Source organism: Amblyomma americanum, chromosome 2 (assembly GCF_052857255.1).
Source record: "Amblyomma americanum isolate KBUSLIRL-KWMA chromosome 2, ASM5285725v1, whole genome shotgun sequence".
Classification (NCBI taxonomy): domain Eukaryota; kingdom Metazoa; phylum Arthropoda; class Arachnida; order Ixodida; family Ixodidae; genus Amblyomma; species Amblyomma americanum.
The window spans coordinates 65899438-65911995 of NC_135498.1; the positions used below are offsets into that span (position 1 = coordinate 65899438).

At 50.2% G+C, this 12558-nt stretch overlaps 4 non-coding genes across 4 annotated transcripts; all 4 read right to left on the reverse strand.

Moving 5' to 3' along the window:
- Positions 1-218: 218 nt before the first annotated feature.
- On the reverse strand, positions 219-310 carry TRNAY-GUA (transfer RNA tyrosine (anticodon GUA)). The gene is given in 2 exon segments: positions 219-254; positions 274-310. It is a non-coding gene; the product is annotated as a tRNA-Tyr (tRNA).
- Positions 311-5887: 5577 nt separating this feature from the next.
- On the reverse strand, positions 5888-5978 carry TRNAY-GUA (transfer RNA tyrosine (anticodon GUA)). The gene is given in 2 exon segments: positions 5888-5923; positions 5942-5978. It is a non-coding gene; the product is annotated as a tRNA-Tyr (tRNA).
- A 1460-nt stretch (positions 5979-7438) lies between these two features.
- On the reverse strand, positions 7439-7529 carry TRNAY-GUA (transfer RNA tyrosine (anticodon GUA)). Its single transcript is given in 2 exon segments — positions 7439-7474; positions 7493-7529. It is a non-coding gene; the product is annotated as a tRNA-Tyr (tRNA).
- A 220-nt stretch (positions 7530-7749) lies between these two features.
- On the reverse strand, positions 7750-7840 carry TRNAY-GUA (transfer RNA tyrosine (anticodon GUA)). Its single transcript is given in 2 exon segments — positions 7750-7785; positions 7804-7840. It is a non-coding gene; the product is annotated as a tRNA-Tyr (tRNA).
- Between the last annotated feature and the right edge of the window lie 4718 nt (positions 7841-12558).

A 12558-nucleotide genomic window follows, 5' to 3' on the forward strand; every position in this document is an offset into this window, starting at 1 on the left:
AAGGCAACGTTCGAAAGGGGTTTCAATATTCAATATTCGCCGCTTATGATTATGACAGCTCCGCAATTTTGTTTCCGAAGCTGAATTTCGCACCATAACGCAAATGTAAAGCAATTTAGTAAAAATGGTAAAAGGACGACCGCAATAACTGCTGAAGGTAATCACAGCACTTGTTCACAGCGCGAGGATACTCGGAGAGCTACGGGAAAAAAAACTTCTCCGTCGAGCCGGATTCGAACCAGCGACCTATGGATGTCCATAGTGCAAAGCCTCCTACAGTCCACCGCTCTACCAACTGAGCTATCGACGGGGACGAAGGTGAGGCCGGCTTCTTTTCCTGAAGTGCGTCGTGTGCAGGCCTTGCAGGAAAAGCCATCGCGGCAGCGTATCGCTTGACTTTTGACTCGACAATGGCCTCGAGGGGCCTGGGCCGCTATTCACTTTCTTCGCTTCGTGCACTGAGTGTTTTGGTGTCTCGTTTTATTTTACTGCAAATGTGACCGTTTTAGAGAAAAGGAAACGCGCCGCAATTGGTGCCTCATTCTCGCTGGGCAATTTAACCAGCCAATGAGGGAATTGATAAAGGGGAGGGCAGAAAGAGATAGAGGCGTCGTATTCGCGGTTCCCGATTAATTTACACCGCCCGGGTTTCTTCAACACGCGCTTGTATTTTGCATTTTGTCTCCGTTTAAATGCGGCCTTTGAGGCAGGGATTCGTTTTTCCTTGCACTTATGCGATCGCTATTATCCGTCCAAAGAGGCGATTTTCACGAACTCGGCATCAGTGCCTTTTCTAATTTAAAACCTGTAATGGGAGGGGGTAAGTGAAGCCCCCTCTAATTTCAGGCTTTGACTCTGTCCAGCTGGTATTTAACGTGCACTGACATCGCACTTTGACGTACTCTATGGTGGCGTCCACCTAACGCGTTACGCAAGCATCACATTGTGGGAAGCAGCCCACACGGAGTTTCTGAACGCAATGCTATTCTACACCACTGCAAAAGAGGCCGTTTCCTCTTTCCCTGGACTAGAGCTGTGAGACAAGCTCTTCCGTAACAGGCAATTGCAGTGCTTGTCTAGCTGTGCTGGTGCAGCGCTGGAATTGTCTGGCGATATGTACTCGCGCAATTGACTTATATTGATGAACGGACTGCATGTATGGTATTGTTCGCATTGTACGTTTGAATCTGAATCTAATTCTTGAAGTACTATTACCATTTCGTTCATAACTCATTGTACTGCGTATGGAACGCATGGTGTAAGAATATGTTCTTACACCATGTTGTGACGTCGCGGCTGACACAATTGTTCCCCGGCCTAGTCAAGGTCTGTTGACCGCTTTCTGCAATAGGAGCTTTTAACATTGTACGAATGTTGGAATAAACTCGATTTGATTTGAGAAATTACGCTATCGATTTCTTTTTACTTTGCCTCTTTGCGTTGTTGCACCACATAAGGACGACGCTCATTGGTCTGAGTCGCTCCATCACCGCCCGCCATGGCGCATCCAACTGTGCCCATCCTCTTCTACTTCCCGATGATTTACTAGTTTCATGCAGACGCCGTTGCTTGAAGGGCGTTGTATATACCTGTATCACACCGGAAGAACTTGGGCCGAAATCCCGGTTTCGAACCCGGCTGCGGCGGCCGCGTTTCTTTTCCTCAAGAGTGCCCAGAGCAGCCCTTCCTTCGGGAGGCGGCGCAAAAGCGTAACGGTTTTCTCTTGACGACACAATGGCCCTGGGGTGCCTGCACTGCGATTCAAAATGTTGATGTGACGACGTTAGTCTGCCGGAGATCATTTCACAGCTGTGGGTTGCTCTTAGATTGGCTGAAAAATATAAAAAGAACACTCCGTCGAGCCGGATTCCAACCAGCGACAAATGGATGTCCGCAGCAGTTGACCTCTACAGTCCACCACACTACCAACTGAGCTATCGACGGGGACGGAGGCGACGCCGGCTTCTTTTCCTCAAGTGCGCCCAGAGCAGCCCTTCCTTCGGGAGGCGGCGCGAAAGCGTAACGGTTTTCTCTTGACGACACAATGGCACCGGGGTGCCTGCACTGCGATTCAAAATGTTGATGTGACGACGTTAGTCTGCCGGAGATCATTTCACAGCTGTGGGTTGCTCTTAGATTGGCTGAAAAATATAAAAAGAACACTCCGTCGAGCCGGATTCCAACCAGCGACATATGGATGTCCGCAGCAGTTGACCTCTACAGTCCACCACACTACCAGCAGAGCTATCGACGGGGACGGAGGCGACGCCGGCTTCTTTTCCTCAAGTGCGCCCAGAGCAGCCCTTCCTTCGGGAGGCGGCGCGAAAGCGTAACGGTTATCTCTTGACGACACAATGGCCCCGGGGTGCCTGCACTGCGATTCAAAATGTTGATGTGACGACGTTAGTCTGCCGGAGATCATTTCACAGCTGTGGGTTGCTCTTAGATTGGCAGAAAAATATAAAAAGAACACTCCGTCGAGCCGGATTCCAACCAGCGACATATGGATGTCCGCAGCAGTTGACCTCTACAGTCCACCACACTACCAGCAGAGCTATCGACGGGGACGGAGGCGACGCCGGCTTCTTTTCCTCAAGTGCGCCCAGAGCAGCCCTTCCTTCGGGAGGCGGCGCGAAAGCGTAACGGTTATCTCTTGACGACACAATGGCCCCGGGGTGCCTGCACTGCGATTCAAAATGTTGATGTGACGACGTTAGTCTGCCGGAGATCATTTCACAGCTGTGGGTTGCTCTTAGATTGGCTGAAAAATATAAAAAGAACACTCCGTCGAGCCGGATTCCAACCAGCGACATATGGATGTCCGCAGCAGTTGACCTCTACAGTCCTCCACACTACCAGCAGAGCTATCGACGGGGACGGAGGCGACGCCGGCTTCTTTTCCTCAAGTGCGCCCAGAGCAGCCCTTCCTTCGGGAGGCGGCGCGAAAGCGTAACGGTTTTCTCTTGACGACACAATGGCCCCTGGGTGCCTGCACTGCGATTCAAAATGTTGATGTGACGACGTTAGTCTGCCGGAGATCATTTCACAGCTGTGGGTTGCTCTTAGATTGGCTGAAAAATATAAAAAGAACACTCCGTCGAGCCGGATTCCAACCAGCGACATATGGATGTCCGCAGCAGTTGACCTCTACAGTCCACCACACTACCAGCAGAGCTATCGACGGGGACGGAGGCGACGCCGGCTTCTTTTCCTCAAGTGCGCCCAGAGCAGCCCTTCCTTCGGGAGGCGGCGCGAAAGCGTAACGGTTATCTCTTGACGACACAATGGCCCCGGGGTGCCTGCACTGCGATTCAAAATGTTGATGTGACGACGTTAGTCTGCCGGAGATCATTTCACAGCTGTGGGTTGCTCTTAGATTGGCTGAAAAATATAAAAAGAACACTCCGTCGAGCCGGATTCCAACCAGCGACATATGGATGTCCGCAGCAGTTGACCTCTACAGTCCACCACACTACCAACTGAGCTATCGACGGGGACGGAGGCGACGCCGGCTTCTTTTCCTCAAGTGCGCCCAGAGCAGCCCTTCCTTCGGGAGGCGGCGCGAAAGCGTAACGGTTATCTCTTGACGACACAATGGCCCCGGGGTGCCTGCACTGCGATTCAAAATGTTGATGTGACGACGTTAGTCTGCCGGAGATCATTTCACAGCTGTGGGTTGCTCTTAGATTGGCTGAAAAATATAAAAAAAGAACACTCCGTGGAGCCGGATTCCAACCAGCGACATATGGATGTCCGCAGCAGTTGACCTCTACAGTCCACCACACTACCAGCAGAGCTATCGACGGGGACGGAGGCGACGCCGGCTTCTTTTCCTCAAGTGCGCCCAGAGCAGCCCTTCCTTCGGGAGGCGGCGCGAAAGCGTAACGGTTTTCTCTTGACGACACAATGGCCCCTGGGTGCCTGCACTGCGATTCAAAATGTTGATGTGACGACGTTAGTCTGCCGGAGATCATTTCACAGCTGTGGGTTGCTCTTAGATTGGCTGAAAAATATAAAAAGAACACTCCGTCGAGCCGGATTCCAACCAGCGACATATGGATGTCCGCAGCAGTTGACCTCTACAGTCCACCACACTACCAACTGAGCTATCGACGGGGACGGAGGCGACGCCGGCTTCTTTTCCTCAAGTGCGCCCAGAGCAGCCCTTCCTTCGGGAGGCGGCGCGAAAGCGTAACGGTTATCTCTTGACGACACAATGGCCCCGGGGTGCCTGCACTGCGATTCAAAATGTTGATGTGACGACGTTAGTCTGCCGGAGATCATTTCACAGCTGTGGGTTGCTCTTAGATTGGCTGAAAAATATAAAAAAAGAACACTCCGTGGAGCCGGATTCCAACCAGCGACATATGGATGTCCGCAGCAGTTGACCTCTACAGTCCACCACACTACCAGCAGAGCTATCGACGGGGACGGAGGCGACGCCGGCTTCTTTTCCTCAAGTGCGCCCAGAGCAGCCCTTCCTTCGGGAGGCGGCGCGAAAGCGTAACGGTTTTCTCTTGACGACACAATGGCCCCTGGGTGCCTGCACTGCGATTCAAAATGTTGATGTGACGACGTTAGTCTGCCGGAGATCATTTCACAGCTGTGGGTTGCTCTTAGATTGGCAGAAAAATATAAAAAGAACACTCCGTCGAGCCGGATTCCAACCAGCGACATATGGATGTCCGCAGCAGTTGACCTCTACAGTCCACCACACTACCAGCAGAGCTATCGACGGGGACGGAGGCGACGCCGGCTTCTTTTCCTCAAGTGCGCCCAGAGCAGCCCTTCCTTCGGGAGGCGGCGCGAAAGCGTAACGGTTTTCTCTTGACGACACAATGGCACCGGGGTGCCTGCACTGCGATTCAAAATGTTGATGTGACGACGTTAGTCTGCCGGAGATCATTTCACAGCTGTGGCTTGCTCTTAGATTGGCAGAAAAATATAAAAAGAACACTCCGTCGAGCCGGATTCCAACCAGCGACATATGGATGTCCGCAGCAGTTGACCTCTACAGTCCACCACACTACCAGCAGAGCTATCGACGGGGACGGAGGCGACGCCGGCTTCTTTTCCTCAAGTGCGCCCAGAGCAGCCCTTCCTTCGGGAGGCGGCGCGAAAGCGTAACGGTTTTCTCTTGACGACACAATGGCACCGGGGTGCCTGCACTGCGATTCAAAATGTTGATGTGACGACGTTAGTCTGCCGGAGATCATTTCACAGCTGTGGGTTGCTCTTAGATTGGCAGAAAAATATAAAAAGAACACTCCGTCGAGCCGGATTCCAACCAGCGACATATGGATGTCCGCAGCAGTTGACCTCTACAGTCCACCACACTACCAGCAGAGCTATCGACGGGGACGGAGGCGACGCCGGCTTCTTTTCCTCAAGTGCGCCCAGAGCAGCCCTTCCTTCGGGAGGCGGCGCGAAAGCGTAACGGTTTTCTCTTGACGACACAATGGCACCGGGGTGCCTGCACTGCGATTCAAAATGTTGATGTGACGACGTTAGTCTGCCGGAGATCATTTCACAGCTGTGGGTTGCTCTTAGATTGGCAGAAAAATATAAAAAGAACACTCCGTCGAGCCGGATTCCAACCAGCGACATATGGATGTCCGCAGCAGTTGACCTCTACAGTCCACCACACTACCAGCAGAGCTATCGACGGGGACGGAGGCGACGCCGGCTTCTTTTCCTCAAGTGCGCCCAGAGCAGCCCTTCCTTCGGGAGGCGGCGCGAAAGCGTAACGGTTTTCTCTTGACGACACAATGGCCCCGGGGTGCCTGCACTGCGATTCAAAATGTTGATGTGACGACGTTAGTCTGCCGGAGATCATTTCACAGCTGTGGGTTGCTCTTAGATTGGCTGAAAAATATAAAAAGAACAATCCGTCGAGCCGGATTCCAACCAGCGACATATGGATGTCCGCAGCAGTTGACCTCTACAGTCCACCGCTCTACCAACTGAGCTATCGACGGGGACGGAGGCGACGCCTGCTTCGTTTCCTCAAGTGCGTCCAGAGCAGCCCTTCCTTCGGGAGGCGGCGCAAAAGAGTAATGGTTTTCTCTTGACGACACAATGGCCTCGGGGTGCCTGCACTGCGATTCAAAATGCTGATGTGACGACGTTAATCTGCCGGACATCATTTCACGGCTGTGGGTTGCTGTTAGATTGGCTGAAAAATATAAAAAAGAACACTCCGTCGAACCGGATTCCAACCAGCGACATATGGATGTCCGCAGCAGTTGACCTCTACAGTCCACCACACTACCAGCAGAGCTATCGACGGGGACGGAGGCGACGCCGGCTTCTTTTCCTCAAGTGCGCCCAGAGCAGCCCTTCCTTCGGGAGGCGGCGCGAAAGCGTAACGGTTTTCTCTTGACGACACAATGGCCCCTGGGTGCCTGCACTGCGATTCAAAATGTTGATGTGACGACGTTAGTCTGCCGGAGATCATTTCACAGCTGTGGGTTGCTCTTAGATTGGCAGAAAAATATAAAAAGAACACTCCGTCGAGCCGGATTCCAACCAGCGACATATGGATGTCCGCAGCAGTTGACCTCTACAGTCCACCACACTACCAGCAGAGCTATCGACGGGGACGGAGGCGACGCCGGCTTCTTTTCCTCAAGTGCGCCCAGAGCAGCCCTTCCTTCGGGAGGCGGCGCGAAAGCGTAACGGTTTTCTCTTGACGACACAATGGCACCGGGGTGCCTGCACTGCGATTCAAAATGTTGATGTGACGACGTTAGTCTGCCGGAGATCATTTCACAGCTGTGGGTTGCTCTTAGATTGGCAGAAAAATATAAAAAGAACACTCCGTCGAGCCGGATTCCAACCAGCGACATATGGATGTCCGCAGCAGTTGACCTCTACAGTCCACCACACTACCAGCAGAGCTATCGACGGGGACGGAGGCGACGCCGGCTTCTTTTCCTCAAGTGCGCCCAGAGCAGCCCTTCCTTCGGGAGGCGGCGCGAAAGCGTAACGGTTTTCTCTTGACGACACAATGGCCCCGGGGTGCCTGCACTGCGATTCAAAATGTTGATGTGACGACGTTAGTCTGCCGGAGATCATTTCACAGCTGTGGGTTGCTCTTAGATTGGCTGAAAAATATAAAAAGAACACTCCGTCGAGCCGGATTCCAACCAGCGACATATGGATGTCCGCAGCAGTTGACCTCTACAGTCCACCACACTACCAGCAGAGCTATCGACGGGGACGGAGGCGACGCCGGCTTCTTTTCCTCAAGTGCGCCCAGAGCAGCCCTTCCTTCGGGAGGCGGCGCGAAAGCGTAACGGTTTTCTCTTGACGACACAATGGCCCCGGGGTGCCTGCACTGCGATTCAAAATGTTGATGTGACGACGTTAGTCTGCCGGAGATCATTTCACAGCTGTGGGTTGCTCTTAGATTGGCTGAAAAATATAAAAAGAACAATCCGTCGAGCCGGATTCCAACCAGCGACATATGGATGTCCGCAGCAGTTGACCTCTACAGTCCACCGCTCTACCAACTGAGCTATCGACGGGGACGGAGGCGACGCCGGCTTCGTTTCCTCAAGTGCGTCCAGAGCAGCCCTTCCTTCGGGAGGCGGCGCAAAAGAGTAATGGTTTTCTCTTGACGACACAATGGCCTCGGGGTGCCTGCACTGCGATTCAAAATGCTGATGTGACGACGTTAATCTGCCGGACATCATTTCACGGCTGTGGGTTGCTGTTAGATTGGCTGAAAAATATAAAAAAGAACACTCCGTCGAACCGGATTCCAACCAGCGACATATGGATGTCCGCAGCAGTTGACCTCTACAGACCACCGCTCTACCAACTGAGCTATCGACGGGGACGGAGGCGACGCCGGCTTCTTTTCCTCAAGAGCGCCGAGAGCAGCCCTTCCTTGGCGATGCGGCGGGACGAGACAATGGCCCCAAGCGGCCTGCTCGGCAACTCACCTTCCCGCGTTTCGCACTAAGAAATTCTTTACATCACCATTGTTCTGATTGGCTGCTTCCTTCGGGTTTCTTCCTTCCATTGTGTCCTCTTTTCAGTGGACTGCTGTATTTATTATAATTTGTTCAGATACCCCATTTTCAAAAACTCCTGACGCAAATAAGTGTTCTAAACTGCAGTAACATGTGATCAAACTTCTGGAAGATATACGCTAACTATGACCACTGCCAGCTGCCTTATCTACAGCCTTAAAGGCTCAAAGGGCACCACATGAGGGGGCAGGGGGGAATGATATAAAACACATGAGATGATGAGCGGACGTCGCCTAATATAGCAGTTTTTGCGCACGAATTTAACAAATAATGCAGAACAACGAAAACTAGAAACCCTCAAGAAGGCAGTTGACCGTTCGGAATAAAACGGTGACACAAGAATGATTAAATCACAAAACGGTAATTAAATATTATTTAAAAGGTCAGCGACCACGGAGGAAAATGTTTCGGGATTAGATTTAGTAACATCAAAACTAGGACATCTACAAGGACGTGCGCTGCGTTGCATTTTCCTTACCCATGGTAGTATAGAGCCGACTTACCGCCCTAAAGGTTTCGAAGGAAGTTAAAATGAATAAATCTTTTTTATTATTATCAATAACAAAACACTGCAGAACAAACGTGAATACATTAATGAAACTAGCACGCATAACGCGGAATAAGCATCCTGGAACAAGCTGCCAGAACAAGCTGTAAGTTTAGAGAGTGGCGGAGTGTCCTCATCATTCTTATCGGATGTATTTAATAAAGGTTGATCTGTGGGGTATCGATGTGTTTTGTAGTGCATTGTTGAAACTGTTCTGCATTGCTTTGTTTCCTTTCCGTTCGGATGTTAGGCAATATGAAACCACTTCCATTCAGATATTTGGCTCTGTGTTGCGCCTGGACAGTATGTGCACTCTTTTGTTTCCATTCTGTTCTCATATTACTTTGTACAATCCACTCATTTTCACGTTTCCGTATCTGCAGCGCTAAAGACGGCACAGAAGGAACACACACGTCAAACAACAGAGCGCTCTTTTTCACGCCGAGAAACTTGTCTCACCATACTCAGTAGTTCCGGTCTAGATATACTCGGCTCGACTGCGAACTTGGGCCCCTTGGCATAGGACTTGCGTGATGTTGTGTGGAAGGAAGACACCCTCCTTGACGTGGATCTGTTGTCCAGTCGTTTGGGGTCTTCTGGGGAAGTAGCGCACGAAGTGCTGGGAACGTCCGCTGCCAAAGGAATTCAGTGGTATGGTGAATACACATTGATAACTGCTGCCGCTGAATCTTTGAATGATCTGGTCCCGCATAGAAATGTACCAGAACCTTCAGGCGTTCCCTGTACGCTCGCACATGCTGCAGCCATTCCGACCGGAGAAGATTGCAGTCTTTTTCCATGGCTTGCTGAGGGTTGAACACCGCCAAATTGGGCGGAAAGGTTGTGTGGAAGGATTCTCTCCCGAACGCAAAAGCCGAGCGAGCGAACTCTGCATGTAGCCGCAGCGACTACTGGAACCACTTGGAAAGGATCAAGAGCACATGCAAAAGAGCCCTTTGTACTAGAAATGAAGTTCCACAATACCGTATGCTGGGCGAATTGGCTTTTAACTTCCATATCTATAGCGCTAAAGACGGGACAGAAGGAACACACAAGTCACACAACTGAGCGCTCTGTTGTGTGACGTGTATGTTCCTTCTGTCCCGTATTTAGCGCTGTAGATATGGAAGTTAAAAACCAACTCGCCCAGCATACTGTATTGTGGAACTTCATTTTTGATGTATTTTTGCACTGTGTTTTCCGTGGTTTCACTGCACTGTTTTCTTTGCTTTCCGTCCTCACGTTAGGTGGTATCAAGCCAGTCCTACTGAGGCCCTATTTGGGGCTGATAGTATCTGTAGATAAATATACTGAGCAGTGAGATTGTTCCATGGTGAAATTGCTGCAAGTAATCGTGAGGAAGGAAACGAAGACACACACGCGTCTGGGAGAAAATGTTTGCGTGGGTTATGGGCCCTAGTAGAAAGAGAGATAGGAGGCAGACAAAACAGGCGCTTTTGGTGAGAGCTACATAAAAATATATCGTGAATACTTTTTACATCTTGAGTGTTGCGCCTATTTTTCCATATTCTTTTTTCTCCTGTTGTCGGAAATGTTTTCTTTTATTCAGATTAATTTTCTTCCTTCATTAGAGGCCGGTTCAAATCCTGTGGGGTGTGGAAATATGGGGGGAGGGGCAGACTTCCACCCCCGCACTCATGCTCCGCTTATGCAGCGTTCCCGCTCGCTAACCGCGGAGCGGTTCGTGCTCGTGGGAACAAATGGAAGGGACGACAAAGCGTGAACACTCAAATCGTATTTATTACTCTTGCAATTAATACATAGAGCGGGCCAGCTAGCTACAGAACGTCAACGAGGCATTCCTCGGAAATAGAAGGCTACGTAAGGAGGGCTTCCGACTTACCGACTGGGGCAGGGGCGCGACTTCGGAGACATCGGCGGCGAACATTTGTATGCGCCGACAACGCCGGCCGGGTTTTCCCGTGCGCTCCGCATTCTTGGAGCCAAGCCATCCCCGAGCATTTTCTGGGGAAGGAGACGAGAGCGCGCGTTTTCTGCGCTCGGTTCGCTGAATGGAACCATAAGTACAGCGGCAAGGCACGACGGATATCAGTGCGCCGGCCGCGAAAGGTGACGTCACGCGCGGCTCCGACGCTGGAGCGGACGCGGCTATGGCGAAGCGCACGCCGCACCTGTTGCTCCTCCTTGGTTGCCATGGTAACGACGCATGCGCACAACTTTTCCCTCCCAGCCACCGCGAAATGCTCGACTGGTAGCCCCAGTGTAGCTCACGCTGCAAAAACTACCTGTAACATAAACGAGATCTTAGATGTCTTTTTCAGTGCATGTCAGTACTGTGGGTGCTGTTAAAATGCGTGAAGGAATGAACAAGACCAAAGGAGACGTTATGCGAGGGATGTGAGCTCAAGGTGTCTTTTTGTGACGTCACGCGTAATTGTTTTCAGCAGGCCGAGGTGATAAATCGCGCAGCGCAGTTATGAATGCCTGCGAGGACAGCAGCGAAGTATGCTTGCGAAGTGTTCCAGAAAGATTAAGCGTATTCAACCTTTGGTCTGAGTTGCCTTGATCACGCCATAGTCCCATGTTCGGCAAGTCTTCACAACGGCACGTTTCGATATGTACCACTAATTACAGCGATGATGTCACGTGAAAATTTATATTTACATGATGGCGCGTTGATAACTAGTATAGAGCTGAGATGGTATTGTAGTGTGAGTTGCAATGTGAAGGCGGCAAAATTTCATAGCTTTGTATTGCGCAAAGTTTAATGGCGTGAGGCAAGATTAATGCCACGTGTGGCAGTGTTTAGGAGTTTTTGGAGTACGTTCATGAATTCTTGGTCAATTAAGGCGTCGTGTATGAAGACATTGTCAGCGAACAACCTGAGTTTAAACAGTGTTAGAAGTCAGGCCATTCATGTGTATTACTAAAAATAAAGGAAACAGCCACGCGTCCTGTGGAACACGCGATTTTAGCCTCAAAAAGGAAGAATTATGATTACAAATTATTAATTATTACAATCCCTCTCAATGAGTGCGCTACTTACGTTTAAAAAAATTGTATAGCTAAAAGGCCGGACAACTTCAAGAATATGTGGTCATGGAAGACCCGATCAAAGTTCTTCGAGAAGCCTAAAATGTGAACCAGTCAGGGGGTAGCGGCCACGTATTGTTATAAAACGAGTAAATGCGGTGTTAACTGGGTTGCGCATAAAAGTCGCTTCCTACGGCCGTGCTGTTGAGGATGGAAGTTGACTGGCTAAGGGTGTTGTTAGTGGTCCCCTGATTTTCCTGAGTGCTATTTTCCAGACGTTAGCAGTGCTGAGAAATTGTGAAAATATTAGTCATAGCATTTGATATTTCAGTGATTCAGTATTTCTCTCTGTTTTATTATTGATTTTGTCGTAGGCAAGTGACGTTGACAGAGTAAGTGAGCGAATAAAGTTTGGTATGCCGACGTCTGCATTATTGTTCTATTCCTTTCATTGCTTGTGAACAAAAGTGCGTATCCGACTCATGAAGGTGAGCTTTACGAGTGCAGAAACTGAAGCGAAATACTCGTTTAGAGCGGTGGCACCATTCTCAGGGCTGAGCAGCTCGCCACCGCGACGTGCTGATTCTGTATCTAGCCTTTTCGTTAGCCTCCAAGCTTAGGTTCCTCTGGTGAGTGTGGAAAATTACGTCTTTTACGTGATTATGCGGGATAATTGGTGATCTGCTGAGCATGACTTGGCGGTAGATGTCAAAATTACAGATCAGCATCACCCACTAAGACTATTTTCCTCAAGCAGCAGGACACGTTGATTTTGGCTTCCTCAGGCAGCAGCACAAAACATTTGTCATAGAAAGAAGTTATCTGTCACTGAAAACAAAGAAAGCATGATGAAACTGCGATTATTTTTGTTGTTTGTTTATTACAGTATAAAAATAATTGCGTAATCACTTAGAATATAATTTCAAAGAAAGTAGGTCAAAAGACAACATTACTAGT